This window comes from Colobus angolensis, unplaced genomic scaffold, assembly GCF_000951035.1.
Source record: "Colobus angolensis palliatus isolate OR3802 unplaced genomic scaffold, Cang.pa_1.0 Scaffold414, whole genome shotgun sequence".
Taxonomy (NCBI): domain Eukaryota; kingdom Metazoa; phylum Chordata; class Mammalia; order Primates; family Cercopithecidae; genus Colobus; species Colobus angolensis.
Genome location: NW_012117533.1, coordinates 1429957 through 1453498, shown reverse-complemented (window position 1 = coordinate 1453498; position 23542 = coordinate 1429957). Strand labels below are relative to the sequence as shown.

Below are 23542 nucleotides of genomic sequence, written 5' to 3'. Positions count from 1 at the left end.
GTCAGAGACTGATGACATATGTGACCAGTCTTTTGCCCTTTCTCACCAAACAGATGTGTCAGAAAGAGGGAGAAAGGTTGGTGTTTTGTCACCTACAACTTAGGTGACATCCTGCTCTTATTATGGTCCATTTTTCCAAGCAGTCATGCCTTCCCAGTTCAGATGGAACCCACAGTTAGTCCACTGCTGACTTACTTTCAGTTCCTCATGTTGTTTGGACCTTATGCTCTATTGTGAACAAGTTATTATAACTTTGATCTTTTCTCATACCTGTTTTCCCTTCTCTTCCCTAGAAATTTAAACCTGGCATTCAAAGGCTGTAATTTTTTTTTTTTTTAAACCATCTCAAGAAGAAGCATGGCATTTTAAAAATCCTAGGTTTAAAGGAGGCTTGATTTGTACCTGTGCTTACCAATATCAATTCAAGGCTCCGCATGCCACCTTTGTTCATTAGTTCCTTTTCTTGTAACTCTTTCACTACCATCTCCCTTTTCTAATTCCTGTTACTGGTTGACTTCCAGGACAGTGCTCCAAATTCTTCAGTGGTGTCACCACCAGGCTTGAAAGTAATGTCAACCCACACCATGTGACTATAATCTGTTTCTCCAAATTCATATTTTTGAGTTTCTGATACTCAGAACTCATAGTGTTTTAACTGTCTCAGTTATGCCAGCCAGAATTATTCCAATATCTTAAATACTGAAAGCCCCTCTTTTCTGTTTTCTTATTCTCTGGCAATTTTTTTCTTTTAAACTCTTAAGTTCAAATATTTTTTTCTGTTCATATACTTTCTCTCCATCTCTTTTTCTCCATTCTCTCCTCCTCCCTTTCCCTCTTTCCCTCTGTCTCAATAGATGGTCTTGCGTTTGGGTCTGAACTCCCTCAACTTTATTCCCTTACACACAAAATGTTTGTATTCATCACTGATCCTTTCCTCTATTTCTAACTGTGGAGAAACAACTGTTTCTCCTCTTTAACATGATTAACTGCACTAAAGCTCTTGTTCCCATCTTCTCTTGAATTTGTTCCATTATTTAGCAATCTCCCTTATATTTCTTCCTGTTACTAGCATTAAAAATGAAAAAGAAAAAAACCCACCAACGACGAAAACCTTGTTAAAGATTCAGCTTCACTTTCAAAGTATGCCAGACTTCTTAGAAGACTAAAATTTATTGATTAATTCCACTTTTTCTCCTTTAAAAAAATTTTCCAATTATTGGAAGTCTTTGTTTACTTCTCTTGCCTTTCTGAAATGTATTCCGAAGGTCCCTAATGACTGGTAAATTCTTCTCAGTTCTTCTGCCCTGAAAAGACAGGACTGGGCACATTCTTCTTTTGCTCTTCTTTTGTGACTTCATTGATAGATATCAGTATTTTGAGGAAGGCCCCTTCTGAAATAAATAAACCTTTTAGGAGATGTGCAAACTGTTCTATTGACTTAGTGCAGTAAATAAGACTACACGGGTGATTCTGAAATGATACCTCCTTAGAGAAAATTTGTATAAGATTTTTATTATAGGTTGGAGCTCCGAAATTCTAGGACAGGATATCAGAAATGAAGCGAGTCATTGGATTAGTTGATTTCTTAAGTTCATGGTTGATGTAAACAATGCATGGTTCTGATCAGAAAGAAAGGTCTATTGTGGCCTAAGAATCCTACGTTTGTAACCGTATAACTGAATGTTGGTGATGGTTTCAGGTCTCAGTCTTGCATAATTGTTTAGGTGGTTATTCTGCTTCTCATTTTCAAGTATATCTTCAGAGAATTTTAAACTTTTTACTTTTATTGCAGTTACTCTGATTTCTTCTCATCTTGACTACTGTAGTAACAAAATGGATCTTACTGCTTTTTGAATTTTCTCATGGTAACTTACACTTGAAAACCAGAGCCATCTTTTATAATACAAATTTGAATGTGTTTTTTCTGCCAAACACTGTTGATGTCTCTTTATATATAAAATAAAGCCCCATGTACTGACTCTAGCATGCAGCCTCTTAAATATAATCTCAGCCCCAAATCCCAGTCCTTATAGATCTCCCTCCCCATTTCCCTCTTTCTGTTTATATTCAGTCCATAAGTCAGAGCCTTCCCACATTTTCCCTGTAGTAATTAATGTGCTCCAAAATCCCACAGTGCCTTGTGTCACTTGTAGCACTTACTACATCTACCTCAATATAGAGTTTTTCATGTTTGCCTCTTATGGCGGTTTGTATTTCTTAAGAACAAGAACTGTCTCCTATTCAACTTCATGGCTCCCTGTTCCCTATGATACTGAGTAGGGCACAAATGCCAGCTAAATTTTAAATAATTCAGTTTAAATCAGGGTTAAATATCTAATAATATGTTTTCTAAAATTTTTAGGAGGTTGACATAAAAATAAGTGAAGACAATATATCTCCTATTTTAGAAATCTTTGAGCACTGCTTGAGATTTTTATTTTAGATTCTCAAATTATATATGGTATCAGAACTGTAAATTTTATAGAACTTCATATAACTCTTTTATGGTCTTTCAGGTGCAATCATCTGATTGGCTCCTATAAGGTACCTAGAAATTCTTTTTAATTTTGTTATTTCCACTACATTTGTTTTCAGATAGAAATGAATGCCATTTCCCATCCAGTACTGAAGTGTTAAAGTTAGAAGACATTTGCTAAGTCAAATCACTTCAGGTAAATCTGCTCACATCTAGCTTGGTACCAGCTTAAGTTTCATTTAAAATGCAAAGAATTAAGTTCACTAACTTGGACATCTCAACTCTCAAATTTCTCAGCATATCTTCTAGTCACCTGGTATGTTGAATCACTGGTCTTGGGAAATAGTGGGAAAATGATTTCTTATTAAATTTCACATGCTTATAAAAATAAAATGTTCTGGCCGGGCATGGTAACTCACACCTGTAATCCCAGCACTGTGGGAGGCCGAGGTGGGTGGATCACCTGAGGTCAGGAGTTCGAGACCGGCCTGACCAACAAGGTGAAACCCCGTCCCTACTAAAACTACAAAAATTAGCTGGGCATGGTGGCAGACACCTGTAGTCCCAGCTACTTCGGAGGCTGAAACAGGAGAATTGCTTCAGCCCTAGAGGCCGAGGTTGCAATGAGCTGAGATCATACCACTGTACTCCAGCCTGGGTGGGCAACAGACTGAGACTCCATGTCAAAAAAATAAAATAAAATAAATTGTTCAGTTTTAAACTCATGATATTATTTGTCTAAATGAGACTAACACATTAAAATCATCCTTGTATTTGTATCAAGTCTAGTTGAAAAGTCCTAAGTGCCAAACAATGCTTTTGTATTGTAGCTAATGTATATATATATATGTGTAGATATGTATTTAGTTTTTTAAGTCTTTATGTAGCTTTTCTAAATTATTTATATGTTCTTATTTAAAGAAGTACTTTGTTAATTAACTAGCACTTGGACCTTAAATGTTTATTAACTGTTTGTGTAAAAAAATCTTTGAAAGGTCATCTTAATCACCCTCAACTCTTACAGTGATCTCCTAATAATCTTTCTGTATTCATTCTTTCTTCCCCTGTCCTGTGTTCATTGTTAGATAAACCTGCATATAGAACCACTTTCAGTAATTTTAAAATGCTTTAATGGCTTCCAACTCCTCCTTGGATGGAATCTGTGTTCCTTTGCCTGGCATTCAAAGCCCCCCACTAAGGTCCTGAAAACATACCCCACTTGAGCCAACTAGGCTTTTCCTGTACTCTGAAGTCTCCTTGTCCTTCATGCATCTGTCTTGACTTGTACTGGCTTTCCTGCCTGGGATGTCCCCTGCTGCCCTGACACTATTTCCTCTGCACATTGAAACCCTGTGCAAGCCTCTCTATGACATGTTCCCTGATTACTCCAGCTGGAAGCACTAGTTCTTTCTCTCTCTGGCAGTGTCATCTAATGTTTTGTTTGTGTCACTGTTGTGGCATATTTTACCGTGCAGCTTTATTGTTTGTGTTTATGTTTGTCTTATCTCCCACCATACATTGTAAGGACTATAAAATCAAAGATCTTGTCTGATTTTTGTCTCCTACAGCTTTCACCATAGCCTTTAATAATGCTTAGTAAATATTTATGTAATAAGAGTGTGCTTGGCTTTTTCTTTCATCATTTCCTTTGTCTTTCATCCATCTAAATGCATATGTTCCATATTCTTGGCAACCATTCTTGTTCTGCACTCCTAGTTGCCATCTTACCTAGGAAAATACTGACCCTAGTGCAGTTAACAAGATACAGTCAGTTCCTGACCCAAGAAATACACTGTATTCCAAAAGTTCATGTCTGGTTCTGTTGTTTGGAATGCAGAATGCGTTTTTCCACAAAAACAATGTTATAAATAGTGGTTAGGTTCTCAGCCAGCCCTCCCAAGACTATTTAACTCACAAGTACCAGCACTCCTTTCACTATGGGCAGCCACGGTGTACAATGCTGTTCTGTGGAGAGATTGTAGCTCTGGATATGGAAATATATCTCCCATGATCTAGGAACAGGACAGAAAGTTTCTGGGCAGGTTGAACAGTAGGAGAGTCTGAGCTGGGGCTCTTACAGTGTTGGATACTCTACCATCAGAAGCTTCTTGGTTTTCAGTATTAACAGGAGAGACTTTTACCTGTAGATTGCTGTTACTCTCAGGTCACCTAAATTGAGGGCAAAGGGACACTTGCTCTTCTGATCTTTCCCACAGTTGATTAGGATGGTAAATGAGGTTTTCTCTATCCTTTCACATGAGTGGGTTGTTTGTAAGTCAGGTATTGACAGATCAGGGACTATTTTACTACTTCCTCCTTTTGGATGTGATACAAACTTACGGGAATTGAATATATAAACATAGAAAATACTTCTATCTATAGGAAAAAAACACATTTGCAGGTATCACCCCTGTATTTGACATCACATCAGTTTTTGTGGACAAGTGATTCTCATTTACATTAGCATAATAATGCTTCTGGTAAGAAAAATGTCAGTATGTACATAAACAACCCTCAAGGTTGACGGTTGAGGTTGTCAGGCTGTAAGAAAAAACACTTCATAAATTTCAGATAATTTAATTTATTCAGTCATAAGTATTGAGCACATGAGTGTCTATGCTTAATACCGTGGTCAATGCTAGGGGCTAGGAAGTGGGAACAAAAGATGTTATATAAAGTTTGCCTTCAGGCTGGCGCAGTGGCTCATGCCTCTAATCCCAGCACTTTGGGAGGCCAAAGTGGGCAGATCACGAGGTCAAGAGATCGAGACCATCCTGGCTAACACGGTGAAGCCCCGTCTCTACTAAAATTACAAAAAATTAGCCTGGCGTGGTGGCAGGCGCCTGGAGTCCCAGCTACTCAGGAGGCTGAGGCATGAGAATCGCTTGAACCTGGGAGGCGGAGGTTGCACTGAGCCAAGATCGCACTGCTGCACTCCAGCCTGGCAACAGAGTGAGACTCCATCTCAAAAAAATAAATAAATAAAGTTTGCCTTCCCTGGGAAGTCTGAAATATAGGGAGCATAATATTAAATATTCACATTGAAAACAATATGTGATTAATTGACATAAAATGCTTCATAAACATAAAAAATGCCTTTTGGATTCTCAGAATGGAAATATTATATTCCCATGGTTGTAAGGATACTGGTGGGATTTCACTTAGTTTTAGAAGAATGGTACTAAAGCTAGGCTGGGCATGGTGGCTCATGCCTGTAATCCCAGCACTTTGGGAGGCCGAGGCGGGTGGATCACCTGAGGTCAGGAATTTGAGACCAGCCTGACCAATATGATGAAACCCCATCTCTACTAAAAATACAAAAATTAGCCAGGCATGGTGGCGTGCTCCTGTAATCCCAGCTACTCAGGAGGCTGAGACAGGAGCATCACTTGAATCCAGGAGGCAGAGGTTTCAGTGAGCCGAGATTGCACCGTTGCACTCCAGCCTGGGCAACAAGAGTGAAACTCCATCTCAAAAAAAAAGAAACAGCTAGAGAGGAAATGATATTCCAGGTTGGATTAACAGCATGAATAGAGGACTGGCAACACAAGCAAACAAAGCATTACTGAGTGGAGCAGAAGGGTTAATTCATGTTGGCTGAAACAATGGGAGGGCGGTGGGGAATTAGACCACTGGTTCAATCCTGGCAGTAGGTAAGAGTCATCCATAGATATTTTTAAAGATATTAAGTCCCTAGATCTTAGCCCAAAACTAGTAAATAGAGTTTCAGGGTGTGGGACATAAGCCTGTTTATTTTTTAAAGCTCCCCTCATGGTTCTGATATTCATCCAGGGTTGAAAATCCTTGAATTAGAAGAATGGGCCAAACTTAGAAATACCATGAATGCCCTCCCGAGGAGTTGAGCCTCTGTCCCTCAAGCAGTGGAAAGACTGCAGAGGTTTCTGAGATGGGTGACAGGATCAGATTGGTGTTTGCCAAGATAAATGATTTGTCAGCTACATGTGAATGGAAGAAAAGTAAGAAACAGCTTGAATTAGAGCAGTGGTAGTGGTAATAAAGAGAAGAGCCACCTTTTTAAGTGGTAATAAAGAGAAGAGCCACCTTTTTAAGTAGTTAGATGTGTGGAAACTGGTGATGTCAGCCTTGACCTCAGCATGATCTGTTTTATAAACTGATTATACAACTTCACCCTCATTAATTTGATCTCTTTACTTATTCGGCCTGGCAACTTAAATAGTAATTTCAGCCAGTTTGCATTTAATGGAAGAAGACCATTGTCTACTCATGTACCCGTCTAACTCATAATAGTAAGTGAAGTTATGTGTATGAGGAATATGACCTTTAATATAATCATTATAAAGCATTTAATAACCTCCCACATATGCAATAACACAACCCCAGTCCTGCATGATTGTGCCAAGAGCCAGAATCACGTGTATAAAGTAGTTATTAGCACACAGTTCCCTGGCATTAAGTTGAAATTTGAAGAAATGTTCTAAATCATGTTACGTATTTTAATATTTTTAGCATTAAATTTGATAATTGCATAATTTTCTGATGTTAGACCCAAGCATGCCTCCGGACTACAGCACCTTTTCTTAGTCTGAGTTTATGCTTCTCTTCGGCAAGGAGTGCAGCTCCTCACCCCACATTTGGGCCCATCCCGTGCTGATGTCAACCCATGAGCACCCCTGCCCTAGCCTCATCCAAAGGGATAACTGGGCCAGCAGAGAGGAGTTGTAAAGGAGTCAGAATTTCTCTTGTGGCACAGACACACAAAGGATCTTGGTGGCTCTTTTGCTTCTGGCCCAAGAGGAACATGATAGCTGCTAAGGTACACACACTGAGGAGTCCCAAGTCTCACCACAGGTCAGAAACATTTCATACATCTTTGATGTGTTTAAAATTTTTTTATGTTTGGAGGCAATGAACCACATTAATTCGAGAGCAGAGAATAAGTTCAAAGCATAAAGTTTTGACGTGACCTGCCTCGTTTTAAAAAAAGCTCAACATCATAACTTTTAAAAACAATGACTTTCTTGCCAATTCTTTAATAGTACACATGTGACAACAGTTTCTACCATGGTCTTTGTCCATGACAATGCCTTTATTGCTGTTTTATCAGTATCTCCACATCCTATGAGTTACTTTCCTTTTTTTTTTTTTTTGAGATGAAATCTTACTCTTGTCCCCCAGGCTGGGGTGTGATGGCGTGATCTTGGCTCACTGCAACTTCCGCCTCCTGGGTTCAAGTGATTCTCCTGCCTCAGCCTCTCGAGTAGCTGGGATTACAGGTGCCTGCCACCACGCCCAGCTAATTTTTGTATTTTTAGTAGAGACGGGGTTTCACCATGTTGGCCAGGCTGTTCTTGAACTCCTGACCTCAGGTGATCCACCCGCCTCGGCCTCCCAAATTTCTGGGATTACAGGCGTGAGCCACCACGCCCGGCCAAGTTGCATTTCTAATAGCCATTTAGATTTCTGCTAGTCACCCAATTGTTTAACCAGAGAGTGGGTGGTTTACTTAGATTTGAGGGATTCTGTAGTAGAGAGGGAGGAGAAAGGGGGTAATATTTATCAAGTACCCACTCTGGGCCATATTCTTTGCATGTGTTTTTCCGCTTTAACTCCATTTTACAAATGAGCAAATGGGGCTTTAGAGATTTAAAAAAATTTACCCAAAGTCAAAAGTCGAGGTGGCTATAGAAACTGGATTTGATTACAGGTCTGGCTGTCTGACTGTCTAATCATCCTAGTCTTATAAATCTTCATGGCTTTTATGTGTGGGGTAAGATCAGTGAACTCAGAATTAGGAGGTTTGAGTGCAGGCTTTGCCTCTTCTATAGTTTGGATGTTTGTCCTTCTGATATGGTTTGGCTGTGTCCCCACCCAAATCTCATCTTGAATTGTAATCCTCATAATTTCCACAAGTCTGAGGAGAGACCTGGTGGGAGGTGATTGGATCATGGAGGCAGTTCCCCCATGCTATTCTCATGATAGTGAATGAGTTTTCACAAGATCTGATGGTTTTATAAGGGGCTCCCCCCTCCTCGCTCCTCATACTTTTTCTTGCTTGCCACTATGTAAGATGTGCCTGCTTCCTTTTGCCATGATCGTAAGTTTCCTGAGGCCTCTCTAGCCATGTGGAAGTGTGAATCAATTAAACTGTTTTTCCTTATAACTTAACCAGTCTCTGGTATTTCTTTATAGAGATGTGAGAACAGACTAATACACTTTCCAAATGTCATGTTAAAATTTGATCCCCATGTTTGATGTGAGACCTAATGGGAGGTGTTTGAGTCATGGGGGTGGATCCCTCATGAATGTCTTGGTGCCCTCCTTGCTCTGTTAGTTTCCACCAAGAGCTGTTAAAAAGAGCCTGGCACTTTCTCCCCTCTTGCTTCCTCTCTTGCTATGTGATCTCTGCACTTGTGGCTCTCCTTTGCCTCCGGCCTTTAGTGGAAACAGCCTGAGGCCCTCACCAGAAGCCAAATGAATGCTGGAACTATATGCCTCCTGTACAGCCTGCAGAACCATGAGCCAAAGAAGCCCTTTTTTCTTTATAAATCACCCAGTCTCACGTATTTATAGCAACACTAAATGGACTGAGACAACCTTGTCACTAACAACCTTGAACAAGTTATTTAACATCGCTGAGCTTGAGTTTCCTCATCTGTAATATGGAGATAAAATCTGCTTTACCAACCATTTGGGGTTGTGGTGAGAATAATAAGCTAGGGAGTTTCCAAATGATTTCATAGGTATAAAAACCAATAGAAATTTCAGAGATGTTTAATTCAAGCAAAGCACAACAACATTCAAGCAAAACACAACAACAACAATAAAGATTAAATGAGATGATTTGGACATACTTTATGGTATTTTACTTCTTAGCGTTGCTCTACAAACGTACTAAAAATAATGTTGGTCAGATTTGTAAGTTCTAGACACTGTGGTGTTCCAAGCTGTCTCACTGTGCATTTAATACCTCACTGTAGTAGAGAGTGTCTTGGCAATATATCAAGTACCTGTTTTCACTTGCCAGAAGCAATCATTAGTTTCTATACCGTAGCAAATAGGTCTGAACTCTGGTAGATACTGAATAAATGTTTGTAGCCAATGAGGCTACTAACTAGTGATATGGCTTATTGGACTAGAGTTGATATTAACATTCTCAGAACAATTTTTCTTACATTTTTGAAGTTTTAGAACAAACCTGAGGAATAAAGACATTTTGTAAAACTTTTCACAAAACTTTTCAAAAATGTTTGCAAGTTTCTGAACAACTTTTATAGGTTACAGTATGGTGAATACTGAAAGACAGTTATGAGCTATTAATATCAACTTACAAATCCTTCAAGTATGTATATACAAGAGGTAAGAAGTTTGGGGAACTCAATAAATTGTAAGGATAGGGCTGTGAATGAAGTGACAGTGAGCCTCAGAAATATTAAAGTCATGTCCTAGCCTTACACAAAACCTTTACCCAGTTAAAGCTGTAAGTCTTTTTCTACATGGGACACCAACTGACGAGTAGAGGAGCAGTATCAGACTTCAGATACACAGATGCAGATCAAGGAGAGCACACCCATTTGGTCTTGGATTCCTGAGTGTGTGCAACTCTTCTGCATCTGCCAACTCAGTACATCCCAAAGAGGGTTCCCCTGTCCTCAAGTACTGATTTCAGCATGGCTCCCAGTGCCCACACTGTGCCTGCTTTCTACATCTGGTAGATGGAAAGCTGCAGCTGGGGCCAGGTGAAGTGAAGCGCAAGGGGCAGTAGACATGGAAAGCAAAGAAAACATAAAACAGAGATTGCAAAAATCTGGACCTCTTGACAAGTTTGATTCATAAATGTGTTTTGCATAGCATGCATAGCATGCATAATGTTTTTTATTTTAATAATTATTAATTTTACAGACAGGGTCTCACTCTGTCACCCAGGCTGAAGTACAGTGGCCTTGTCATAATTCACTGTAGCCTTGAACTGCTAGGCTCAAGCCACGCTCCCACCTCAGCCTCCTGAGTTACTGGAATTACAGGTGCAAGTCACGATGCCTGGCTCTTTTGTTTTTAAAGCATAAATAGCTTGTTAACAAGTATTATTTTAACTAGTAACTGATATAATTTGTTGTTAACTAATTTAATGCACAAATCCAGATTTCTGCATTCTCTTGGAAACTGACAACTTTGATCCTGCTCTTGCATGTGGCAGTAACCAGCTGGAGCTAAGTAGAAGCTGCCTCTATTAGATGGGAGGCTGTGCTTTTACATTATAGGTTGTAACCTATAACGCACTTGGCTGTTGTTTTTCTTTAAACAGAATTTAGAGGAAAGTTTAAATGTTACTCATACCACCATCTGTGTTAAAATTGGAAATAGCAAGTTGATTGGATGACATATTTTAATATAAGTGAGAGATGATATTAATTTTCTAGGACTGCATAAGCAAGTACTGCAAACTGGATGGCTTTAAATGACAGCAATTTATTCTCTTACAGTTCTAAAGGCTAGAAATCTAAAGTCAGGGTGTTGGCAGGACCGTGTTCCCTCAGAGGCTCATGGGAAAGATTCTACCTTGCCTCTTCTGGCTTCTGGTAGCCCCAGGCATTCCTTGCCTTGTGGTAGCGTAATGCCAGTTTGATTCCATCTTCTCATGGCTGTCTTCCCTCTGTGTCTGTCTACATCCAAATTTTCCTTCTCTTGTAAGGATATCAGTACATTGGATTAAGGCACACCCTAATCTGGTATGAACTCATTTTAACCTGATTATATCTGCAAAGACCCTATTTCCAAGTAAGGTCATATTCACAGATACTCGGGGTTGGGACTTCAACATACCATTTTGGGATACATAATTCAACCCATAACTGATGACATATTTCTTTGTAGAGTACAGAGTAATGGTTAAGGGCAGGGTGCCTTGAGGCAGAGTGCCTGCATTCAAATTCACAACCTATTTGCTATGTGATCTTGGGTAAGCTGATTACCCAGTGCCTCAGTGCTCTCATCTATACATGGGATAGTGGCACAATCCTGTAAGGTTATTATAGAATTGCAGTAAGGACAAAATAAGTTAACATATATAAAGCACTTATTACATTGCCTGGCACATACTATATGCTCAATAAACTGAACTGTGGTTATTATTAGCCCATATTCATATGTAATTTAAATGTATGCAAGGAGTACCAGTACCAAAAACTATTATTTAAGATAGCATTATGAAACAAACCATGGAAAAACCAGGGATAGTAGGTAGAATTGTTGCATGAAAAAATAAAGAGAGACTAGAATTTTAATAAGATTTTTTTTTAATGCATGCAACTGTAATACTTTAAAAATGTTAGCCTGCTCACTCTTTTAGATTACCTGCCTGGCCCTTATATGCACTTGAAGCTAACTGAAGACCCGAAGAACTTCAAACCCAGAAGCTTAGATATTGCCTGTTGGGTTGTTGAGCACAGTGGCCTGTAGATAATAGGGAGGTTACTCCAGGGAGAGTGTCCAAGGAACACTGACTTCTAAAGAAGCCTTCCTACATATCTCCTTGGGAGCACGTTATTACCGTCTACCTTCTCCTTATAAATCTTTAGATTAAAATTATCCTGGTCCCCAGTCTCTGGGTCAGAGATTGAGACTGAATAATTCGTTGAATTTAAATTATATGTTTCTTCCCAAGGGAACAAATATTTTAAGATACATTATTTCATTTTTCCACATAGACTTTACATAAAATAATTATACAACTTGATCTTTATTAAGAATCTGAGAGCTCTGATAGAGAAGAGAAGGTATAAAGAATTGGCAAGAATGTTTGAAGTACCTGGAAGAAAACTGTTCAGTAGGTTAGTGGCTATTGGATTTTTAGTACTATAAAATATACATACACTTCATTCTCAAAGGTACTGCTACCTTGAAGACATGAATATTTAACTAAAGTCAAAGTATTTGACCTAAATGGTGAAAGGGACACGTGTGCGAACTTTATTTCTGATTTGCGATTTTATTTGAATAAAAGAAGTTAGGGTATTTAATTTGGGGCAAAGAAGTGTTATTTCTGTTGTTCAAGTATTAGGGATTGGAACATTTAGATTCAATGATGTGTTCATCAGGACTGCTTCAGTTGCAAAGGAAAGAAAGCCAGCTCACAGTAGTTTATGAAAATAAAAGAAACTTGATTGTTTCTGTAACTATGGTTTCCGGAGGTGCATCTGGCTTCAGGCATGGTTTCAGCCAGGAACTCAGATGATCTCATTTGGACTCTTTTCTTCTGTTGGTTTCTTTATTTGTCATTTTTCAGACAGGCATAGTCAGTAAGATGACCACTAGCAGCTCAAGATGGTTGTCCGTCTAGTTCAGCAATCTCAACAGAAAGAGAACCTGTCACATCGAATGTCTAGCTACCTGCCTCAGAGAAGATGTGGATTGATTCTCTTTGATCTCATGTGTCACTGTGGCCTGGGAATGGGGTATACTGGTGGGCCAGCCTTAGTATGTTTTCCCAGTGCTCCAGTAAAGGGGCATAGCCCAGTGAGTGCAGGCCCCGTGAGGGTCTTATGGAGTAGGAGAGGCTTTCTCCAAAGGAACCAGAAGAGAAATGGGAATGTGTGCTTAGCAGACCAAAAGCGTCATGACTTCAAACCATTAAAAATGGTACATGAAATCATTCAGATTGCAGTTTCTGGTTTTAAGAAAGAACCATCTTCTTTTGTTTTTTTTTTTTTTAAGTCTCTGTTTGTCACCAGGCTGGAGTGCAGTGGCATGATCTTGGCTTACTGCAGCCTCTGCCTCCTGGATTCAAGCGATTTCCCTGCCTCAGCCTCCTGAGTAACTGGGCCTACAGGCGCTTGCCACCATGCCTGGCCAATTTTTTTTTTTTTTTTTTTTTTTTTTTTTTTGTATTTTAGTAGAGATGGGGTTTCACCATATTGGTCAGGATGGTCTTGATCTCCCAACCTTGTGATCTGCCCACCTTGGCCTCCCAAAGTGCCGGGATTACAGGCATAAACCACCGCGTCCAGCCACCATCTGCTTTCTTCTATTAAAATCTTAGCATAAAGCAAAGGAAATAGAAATAAAAATTCCAACTCTTTTTGTCAGAGGTAGGTCTCATCAGTTACCTTAAACCATAAAATCTGAAACAGAAAGTATATGATACCATCACTTAATACCAGAAGGGAAAAACCAAAGCACCTGCAGAGGAGATGACAGTGATATCAGGAGGTTGAAAGGGAGGCATGGTGCTAAAAACAGATGATCAGCTGAAAGTCTGTAAAAGGACCAGCTGAACTCCTAGGTCTTCACCTCACCCCAGCTGGACAGCAATGTTACCCAAATCCACGAGATGAGGGGTTCGTTCTCTGAAAAAATTGGAACTACAGAGAATCTAGACCAGGACTTGGGGACAGTGGAGGGTAGAGTTAACTGAAAGTCAGGTCTGATCTTAGAGCAGCAGGAAAAACAAATGTCATATACAAAGTGCTTTGAAGAAAAACAAGACTTTTAAATATCAGTACTCAAATTGATAGCAGGGTTTGCAGAATGTTTGCTTTTTTTTTTTTTTGGTCCAAACATGTTGTGATTTGAAGTGACAAAGTTTGGGTCGTATTCTCTTTGAATGTTTGGCTTTTATATTTATGTTTATAAACAAGTATACCACTGGATCATGATAAATAACAAAGTTTCAACGTAGAATGTTAGTTTTTGTCTTCTCTTTCATCAGTGAAGAAGACAGAATCCTGAATGTTATTTTCTTCTGAAAGTTAGAGGAGACATCAAAAGTTGAAATTTAGCAGACAAGTTTTTCAGATTTTAATTACTAGAAAAAATATTATTTTTAGGATTCAATGACTGTTATTGACTATGTAACAAATAAAATGTTATTATGGTACTTTCAGATTAAAAGTCTATTCCAAATTGCATTTTGGTTTTTCGGATGTTCTAAATTGTAGTGTGTAAATATTATAAAAGTATTGAAATTTTGAAGTGAGTGGAGTTCCCTCCCTTCTCTTTGGATTAGTTTCTAAAACTTAATGAAATGGAAAGCAAGTGTCTTTTCATGCTGAAAAAAGGTTACATTTTATTCCTTATTGTACTGAGACCCGAATAAAATAAATCAGAAATAAGAGTGCCAGACTTTTTTCTTGCCAATATAACTTTTTAGAATTATGCTGAGTTGCTTTTGCTATAAAAACTGGACCAACTAGTCTATTATGGATATTTTGTAGAGAATTTCTGTACTTTTTTTTTTGGCTCAGTGAGGTCAAGAATTTTAAATTAGAATTACAGAACTAGAAGGCATCCTCTTATTCATTTCACAAATGAAAGAACTGAAGTCCTGAGAAGTCATGATTTATCCAGGGTCACACAGTTAATAGTGAAGGTTGGATGAAATGAGAGCCTCCTGGCCATCAGTTCAGTGATCTTTGTAAAAGACCCTTCTGGTTTAGTTTCACCATCACTTTACGTGCAGTGTCTGTAATTTATTACATTAGGCCAGTTAGCACATTATAAGTTTGCGTTTAATCTGCTAAAACTAAGGGAACATCTAGGATTAGGAATACTGACAGTGATAAAAATCATGGATGGCAGGAAGCATGTTGAAGAATCTTTAGCTAGGGTGGGAAGTGTTCCTTCATTAGCCTCTGATCCTGCTGTCTGGGAGGAACTTCTTTGTTTATTGTTCTCAGGACCTGATTCTGCCTTCTGGAAGGTTCTTCCTTGCCCATTTTCCTCCAAGGTCACATATATGTAGACATCACAGAACATGCCCTTTGTGGAGACTGTATAGCCTTTGTTTCCTTCTTTCTGTTCTTGAAATTCAGGGAGCTTTAGCATTGTTTTAAGGGTCAAAGAGTCAAAGGCTTATAGGTGTCACTTGAGGGGCTTTTGGCAATGCCATTCCTCCAAAACTGAGATGGCTTTTGACCTATCTTGTAGTTATTATCATCTGCTAACATTAGAGTGACTGCATGGACCAGGCTGGCAAGGGCAGTCTTAACTGATACCTCTTGTCTTGACACGTTACGTAATAATGTTCTCTTCCACTCTCAAAACTACCCCAGTTTAGACAACGTGTGTTATGATCACTCTAGCCAATAAGCACACCAAAAATTCCCAAGTCTAATATGTTTCTTTGTTTCCTTATTTTTATTCTCTCTCAACTTGCTGGGGACTCTTGTATGGCCCTCGGAAATGGGTTTTATGGAAAATTAACCTACTTAACTTGATTTGCAACAAGGCTGAGTCCCTCTGTTTGCCTGAGAAAATATAATGGGCCAGTTTTTTTCAGTCTTTTTCAGTCTTCTTTTTTACCATATGAAATCCAGAAGCAGTCAGCTCCTCTAATCCTGGGAGTCCCCCAAATTTCTGAGTTTTCTATTTCCATTCATTTCTGCTCTCAAATCTGTCAGTGCTTGCCTGTGCACATTTCTTTCTTATAATCTTTGATAAGTGCAACAAGTAGTACTTCATTAAACTTTTTTTTTTTTTTTTTTTTTGAGACAGAGCCTCACTCAGGCTGGAGTGCAGTGGCACAATCTCAGCTCACTGCAACCTCTGCTTTCCTGGTTCCAGTGATTCTCCTGCCTCAGACTCCCCAGTAGCTGGAACTACAGGCACCCGCCACCACGCCCGGATGATTTTTGTATTTTTAGTAGAGATGGAGTTTCACCATATTGGCCAGGCTGGTCTTGAACTCCTGACCTTGTGATCCACTCACCTCGGCCTCCCAAAGTGCTGAGATTACAGGCGTGAGCCACTGCACTTGGCCATACTTTGTTATGCTAATATTGTTCATCTCTTTTTTCCATAGACATAGGCTTGGTAGACACTTGTTCTGCTCTTGAAGTTGTATCAAGCATTTTTTTAAATGGAGCTATAACTTACATACAGTAAACTCACAACTCTTAAGTGTTGAGTTCAGCCAGTTTTGACAGTTATGTACATCCATGTAACTACTACCCAAAATACGATATCAAACATTTCCATTGCCCAAGACAGATGTCCATTTCTAGTTAATTGCCTACTTTAAACCTCTGGGGGCAACCACTTTTTCTCTTCAATCACCAAGGATTGGTTTTGGCAAGCAGTATTTTTAGTAAGTGTTTCATGACTGTGTGACATAAGTACCTTTCTATCTTTTTCTCAGTTTCTTCATCTCCTGCTGTTTGGCTGCTAAGCAGTCACCATGTATTTTAGTTTTTTTAAAGTCAGCATCTCCCTCAAAAATACCATCTTTTTGTGGTAGGAAAAGCCAGCTATTAAGATAAATGTACCCCATTTGTACAATAGCGTAAATCCAGTTAAAGTGTATTTATTGCTAATGAAACAGTGCATTAAAATCATTCTTGATCATTTGGTGACCTTCCATAATGTGGGCCTTGGAGTCCTCTAGCAGCTGTAAGAGAGCATGAACATACCTTGCCTGCTTCTGAGGGACCTTAACCTGGAAGTTGGCATTCAGTCATTCTCACTGACATTCTTTTGGGGAGAGTTACTCACAAGGCCACATCTGATATAAGGTTGGAAAGGCTTGGAAAGGGTAAACTTTGACTGGGCAACCAATTCCCAGTGACAGCTCCCACACTGTGAAGGGGATAGCAAAGTTTGGACAGATTAATACGATCACTTTTATTTTGTTTTAATAAAATAATACTGTATTGCATCCCTTTTTTGTCTTCATGTTATTTCTTTGTCTTTGTATTATACGTTCTTTTTTACTTTCTGGATAAACATTTTCACTATTTGAAACTTTAAAAATAGTATTGTTATTATCTCTGTGGTAGAAATGTTCAAAGCAAAAGCAAGTAATCTTCCCCAGATTATTCTGTGAAATTAAACTTAGTTCTGGACATCAACAGATATAATCTGACTCTTAAAAGACAAAGCTGCCCGGTATCACCATTTCTGTTCAATATTGTGTCAGAGATCCTAGCCAGCAGAGTAAGTCAGGGGCGGGGGACAACTACAAGAAAAGATGTAGGAATGGAAAAGGAGAAAAACACTGTCATTATTAAAATGACTTAATTGTCTGTATAGAAAGATCCTAGAACTCGACAGTTAACTTCTTAAAATTAGAGAGTTTAGCAAAGTTTTAAAATGTAAAGTCAATATAGGAAAGCCAGTTGTATTTCTATAGACCAGCAGCAACAACAAAACAGAAAATTTAAAAACCACTTTATTTTGAAATAATTAACATCCTACATAGCCGTAGTATATTTATCAAAACTAAGAAATTAACATTTATATACTGATATTAAGTAAACTACAACTTTTATTTTGATTTTTCCAGTTTTTCTACTGATACTCTCTTTTTGTTGCAGGATCTAACCCAGGATACCACATTGCATTTGGTAGCCATGTCTCTTAACCAATTTAAGGCAGTTTCTTGATCTCTTCTTGTCTTTCAGGGATTTGATACTTTTGAAGAATAGTGGTCAGGTCTTTTGTAGAAAGGATATCAATTTGAGTTTGGTGTGTTCCCATTATTACATCACATTATATCAGGCAGTAAATGTTACCAATATTGAAACCCACCCAATTGGCCCATAGATAGTTCTTTGGATAAACAGAAATTGACCCTTCTGGTCTTAAAGCTGCAAACATATTTATTTTATCTGAGTTCCTTTCTCAGGAAATGACCTCAGACCTCTCAAAATAAGTATCAAGGAACTGAAACTCACCAGATCACCACATCCAAACAAGGAGATGCTGGACCCCTCATTCATCATGATTGCTTCCTTGCCCCTCCAGAGTTCCCATTTTCTCACACATTGTTACATTTCTTCCCTGGTATGTAAGCCCTTAGTTTTAGTCCCTCAGGGAGATGGATTTGAGACTGAGCTCCCATCTCTTTGGCTGTAGCACCTGATTAAAGCTTTCTTCCTTGGCACCTCTCATTGTCTCAGTCATTGACTGGCTGTACAGTGCAGCAGCAGTACCTAGACCAAACTTCTGGTGTTTCAGTAACAATATGACTGGTTACTGGTCATGCTAACCTTGATCAGTTGGTTAAGATGGTATCTGCAAGATTTTTCCACAGTGAAGTTACTACAGAAATGTAATTTTTAAAAGATATAATTTACATAGCGACATACTACAAATAACTTTTGAAGAAATTGAACAAGTAATGTCTAAGTCCTTTGTTGAGAAGTTACAAACTTTTATTGAAAGACATTAATGGATTAGAAGATTTAATGTTGCAAAGATGTTAATTCTCTCTCATTGCACATAGAATCAAATCCCTAACAGATTTTGAGATTGTGTGATTACTATTATTATTTGGGTGATACTTGACATTATAATTCTGAACTTAAATGGAAGAGCAATCATCCCAGAATCACATACATATTCCTAAAGAAAGTGTTTTTCCTCCTATCAAGGAAGTGCTTTTGCTGCCTTTATATGATGACAATATAAAACTATAGTAGTTAAGCCAGCGTATGGTATAAAGATATACAAATTGGCAGATGAAAAGAATAGAAAATTTACAGACAGATCCACCTATATGTGGAAGCATGATTTATGACAAAACAGGTGTTGAAGATCAGTGGGGGAAAGGCTGCATATAGCTTTCAGTGTGTGGTGCTGAGGCAATAGAGTGTCCATATGAAAAAGATGGAAAGTGGATTCTTACCTAATCATACACAAAATGGGAAAAGTTAAAATGTTATGTTAGTAATTATAGTTTAATTATAAAATCTAAAATTATGCATTTAGAAGCAGAACTCAGGAAAGAAATTGAAGAAGAAAATGAAACTGTCAAATGAAAACATTAGAAGGAGTACAAGAGAAAAAGATGATACAGGAAAAACAGTGAGGTCATGGAAATTAGACATGAGAGAGGTGAGCAAAGTCAAATATACATTTAAAAGAGTGACAGAACACCTCGGCTTTAAAATGTCAGTGTTTACAATATGACAGAAACACTGCATCACTTATTAACTTTGCTCATCCTGCTGAGTTACATGCCAGAAATCATAATGTGATCTACAGATTATTTAACGATGTTTCTACTGACAACTCAATTACACCGTCATTTGTAGAAAGCAAAGGACTGGAAATCACTTAACTTGAAGAGGGATGTGCTGTCACTCTCAGTTTGGGAAATTTTATCAAAAAGGCTTAACTGAGACTTATCAAATGACCATTACATTTACTGTTCTTTTACTTAGGGGCACCTTGTTTAACCTAACACACTTAGAAAGGATTGTTTAAAATTATTAATTACTTTGTATACTTGGCAATGTACAATTTTTAGACAATGGTTTTTCTTTTCTTTTTTTCTTTTTTTTGAGACAAAGTTTCTCTCTTGTTGCCCAGGCTGGATTGCAGTGGGGCACTCTCGCCGCACTGCAACCTCCACCTCTCTGGTTCAATTGATCCTCCTGTCTCAGACTCCCAAGTAGCTAGGATTATAGGCGTCCGCCATCATAGCTGGCTCATTTTTTGTATGTTTTTACTAGAGAAGGGCTTTCACCATGTTGGCCAGGCTGGTCTCAAACTCCTGACCTCAGGTGATCCACCTGCTTTGGCCTCCCAAAGTGCTGGGATTACAGGCATGAGCCACTGCTCCTGGCTGACAGCAGTTTTTCTTAATTTATGCCTCAAATATATTTTTATCAAAACCTTGCAGCTATAAATGTAGATCACTCAATTTAGGGAAAATCTTTGCCATTTAATCTAATTGACAAAGCTGGTATTTATTTTCAAACTTATCTTTTAAATCAGACATCCTTCTGTCAGTAAAAGTCCCACTTGATTTTTCATCTCAAATAAATATGTTAATATATGCCTCCATGACAACCATCACATGGCTGAATTCTAATTCTAATATAGATTAAGTAGATAAGGCACAGAGCCTTACCATGTGTTGCCTGGATACAGTAAGGTGCTGCTGCCTTCAGTGTTTCTTTGCTTTGCGCTCACTAAAGTCTCCAGAGAGATACGTCTTTAACACTAATAAGAGTACGGAAGAGGTAATCCCTATAAGTAAAATGTCGTCACTGTGTATTGTGGAACTGCTTCATTCTACAATACACTCAATTTATCATAATAATATGGGCCAAGTACTCCATTTCTTAATAAACATCTGTATGAGACATGGAAAGAACACGGCCTTACTGTAGTGCTTTGATTAAAGGAGGTTTCATAGATAGCATTGTTATAATTTTTTCCCGTTTTTGGAACCCTGGAGGTTTTTGCATCCCAAGAGGTATGCATTTCTTTTGTGAAGTGAGAAGAGAGGCTGCTTGATGCCTTAGCTGCCAGTACACTCTCAGAAAGATCGGTATTAGGAAAAATGAGAGTTGAGGACCTGGAAATAGATTGCCTTAAAACTATCTAGGTCTGCATCTCTCTTAAGAAGTGTTAGAGCAGCCTCAGCTGTTCTTCAGTTTCAAGACCGTGGGTATAGATGACAGGCTGAGTAGATCCATTATATGCATAATTGTAGACCCAATGAAAAGTCCAAACTTAATGAAAGAAAACCAGTGTTTAGAGCATAAACTTTTCTGAAGTAAGTGACAACTTGAATCTAAACATTGAAAGGACACTCACTGTGTGCCTGGGTCTAGTAAAGTTGCTGGACCTCAGAGATAAAATTTTGGGAGGGAGCCAGAAAAATAGGTCAAGATATTTATAAATGAGAAAATTATGTTGGCCTCAGATTTCATTCAGTGCAAGAAAATAGGCCATACTTAAAAGACTTTTAAGAAAAGAATAGGTAACTTATGGATTTTTATATCTGTCCAAATAGTCCTTCAACTATAAGTCAATAGGCAAATAGGTTTAAATTTAAAATAATATAAAAATGATTTATTTGAGCCTTTATTGAGACAACACTGGAGGACAGACCTTTTTTACCAGACGTTGAAAGGTAAAGATGTACTTGAAGCTGCTAATTAACCACATAAATACACTTGCTTGTATACAGGTTCAACTTCTTCAGCACAAAGATAAAGCAATAAGTTATCATGATACCCATCTCCAAAGGTTAGTTCATTGATGAAGTAAATAGAATCTTGGGCATGGTGTTTGCTTGATACCATGAATGCTGTTACCAAAAATCTTCCCAAGAAACATTAACTTTGCCTCATTCTAGGTAAAACAAGTTAAATCTGTAAAAGATCTTATATGCTTGAGTTAGAAAAACCCTGAATTTATTTGGGTTGGTGACAAAAGTGAAATATAACACCCCTGCCACTTGGGAACAAAACTACATAGTTTCTGAACTGTAGTAAAATATGTCATATATTCCTTTTTGAGAAGCCATCTGAAAAAGAGTATTATGTTTTTCTTCAGTGGTAGAGAGTTGCAGTACCTAAGCCAAGTTTTCTACTGGCTACACTCTGCTATTTCTTTTCTTGACCTCTGTGGTTGACAGCAGCAGATGAGAAAAATGAAGTCTGTAATAAGTTTGTCTGTAACGGAGCTGCAGTGCTCTTTATTACTGATCCTGCAGCCAGGGTGCAGGATACCCAGGTCATGAATTGGGTTCTTTAGTTCGATTGCCCAGAGGATGCCAACTCATATTCCCAGAGCAGATTGAACTGCCAAGTAAAATGAGGATGGGAAGTTGTATTAATTTTACTTCTCTCAGAAGAAGAAAAGGATGGTGTAGCTACCTCTCAAGAAGAGAGTACCTATGAAAGAAGGAAAAATCAATCCAGAAAAACTTAGGGACGTTCAGAAAATACTAGAGTCGTTTTTAGCCCAAGATCAACCATGAAAAGGAAGACCTCAAAGGTGTTTCATTTCCTATGTACGTTAGTGTATCTGGTAAGTATTTGATTTGAACAAGTTACCTCTACCTGAATATGCTGTGTCTCTTTGTCTTGCTATGACACTTTGGATAAGGTCTCTGCAGAAAATACAGAAACAACTGACCAAAGAGTTGTTAATGAGAATACAGCTCTTATCTCTCACCAATGATTACATGAAAGAATTTAGAGCCTATTTCAATAACAATATGTTGTTCATCCTTCAGTCAGATGGAAAGAGACCAGAAGCAGGAGAGAGAAGAGTACACGCTGGCCAGTGGTGTTAGTAATGAAGAGGGAGAGGAGGAGAAGGAAAGAGACAGATGAGACAGAAAATGAAAGTGGTGAAAACAGAGGAACCTCAAACTCAGTCTGCCCCTAATACTGATGAGGCATAGAAAACCAAGGACATTTGTATAAAGTTCATGAACACAGATGAGGAGGCTGAAGGTGGCCCAGATGCTGATTTCTTTAAGGAGAAATAGTACTGTATGCTTGGGTTGGTTGGACCTTGAAGAGAATACACTGTAAAATAAAAAATTGTCGGCTAGGTACATAGTACATTACATCCTTTATCGGACATAGCACATTTAAGTCAAATCATTTCTTGTCAACACGGATACCCTCGTCACTTAGGTGTCCCTTGTTCACCATCCTCCATGAAATCAATATCCTGCACAAGAGTGCTACTCTCCTCGCACCGGGCCCGTAACTCGTGGGGGTAGCTATAACTGGCATCTAAAGGACATCTGGTTCTTACCTCAGGGCCATACTACCAAGATCACCCACACGTTCCCCTTAAATAAGACATCTCGATGGATCACGGGTCTATCACCCTATTAACCAGTCACGGGATCTCTCCATGCATTTGGTATCTTTTATCTCTGGTCTGCACGCGACCCCATCGCATAATGCTGGTCTCGCCACAATAAGTCCCGCAGCGCCTGTCTTTGATTCCTAGTACATGCTATTATTAATCGCACCTACGTTCAATATTCTAGTCCCCCTACAGCTGTTACAAGGTGTTATTTAATTCATGCTCACGCCTGTAATCCCAGCACTTTGGGAGGCTGAGGCGGGTGGATCACGAGGTCAGGAGTTCGAGACCAGCCTGGCCAACATAATGAAACCCCGTCTCTACTAAAAATACAAAAATTAGTGGGGCATGGTGGCATGCACCTGTAGTACTAGCTATTCCAGAGGCTGAGGCAGGAGAATCGCTTGAACCCGGGAGGCGGAGGTTGTGGTGACCCAAGATATCGCCAGTGCACTCCAGCCTGAGCAACAGAGTGAGACTCTGTCTCAAAATAAATAAATAAATAAATATAAAAATAAAAAAGTG

The 23542-nt window shown here is 38.7% G+C and overlaps 1 protein-coding gene across 7 annotated transcripts in view; it reads left to right on the top strand.

Moving 5' to 3' along the window:
• Positions 1-23542, top strand: part of ZNF438 (zinc finger protein 438) — a 177644-nt gene that overhangs the window by 71814 nt on the left and 82288 nt on the right. For 4 of the 7 annotated variants that reach the window (XM_011956346.1, XM_011956339.1, XM_011956341.1 and 1 more), the window contains one exon: positions 2596-2672. The gene's annotated coding sequence lies outside the window, so the exon portion shown is untranslated. Of the gene's footprint in view, positions 1-2595; positions 2673-10357; positions 10480-19159; positions 19286-23542 lie in introns of all 7 variants that reach the window. The other 3 variants (XM_011956343.1, XM_011956342.1, XM_011956345.1) reach the window with 3 other exon arrangements.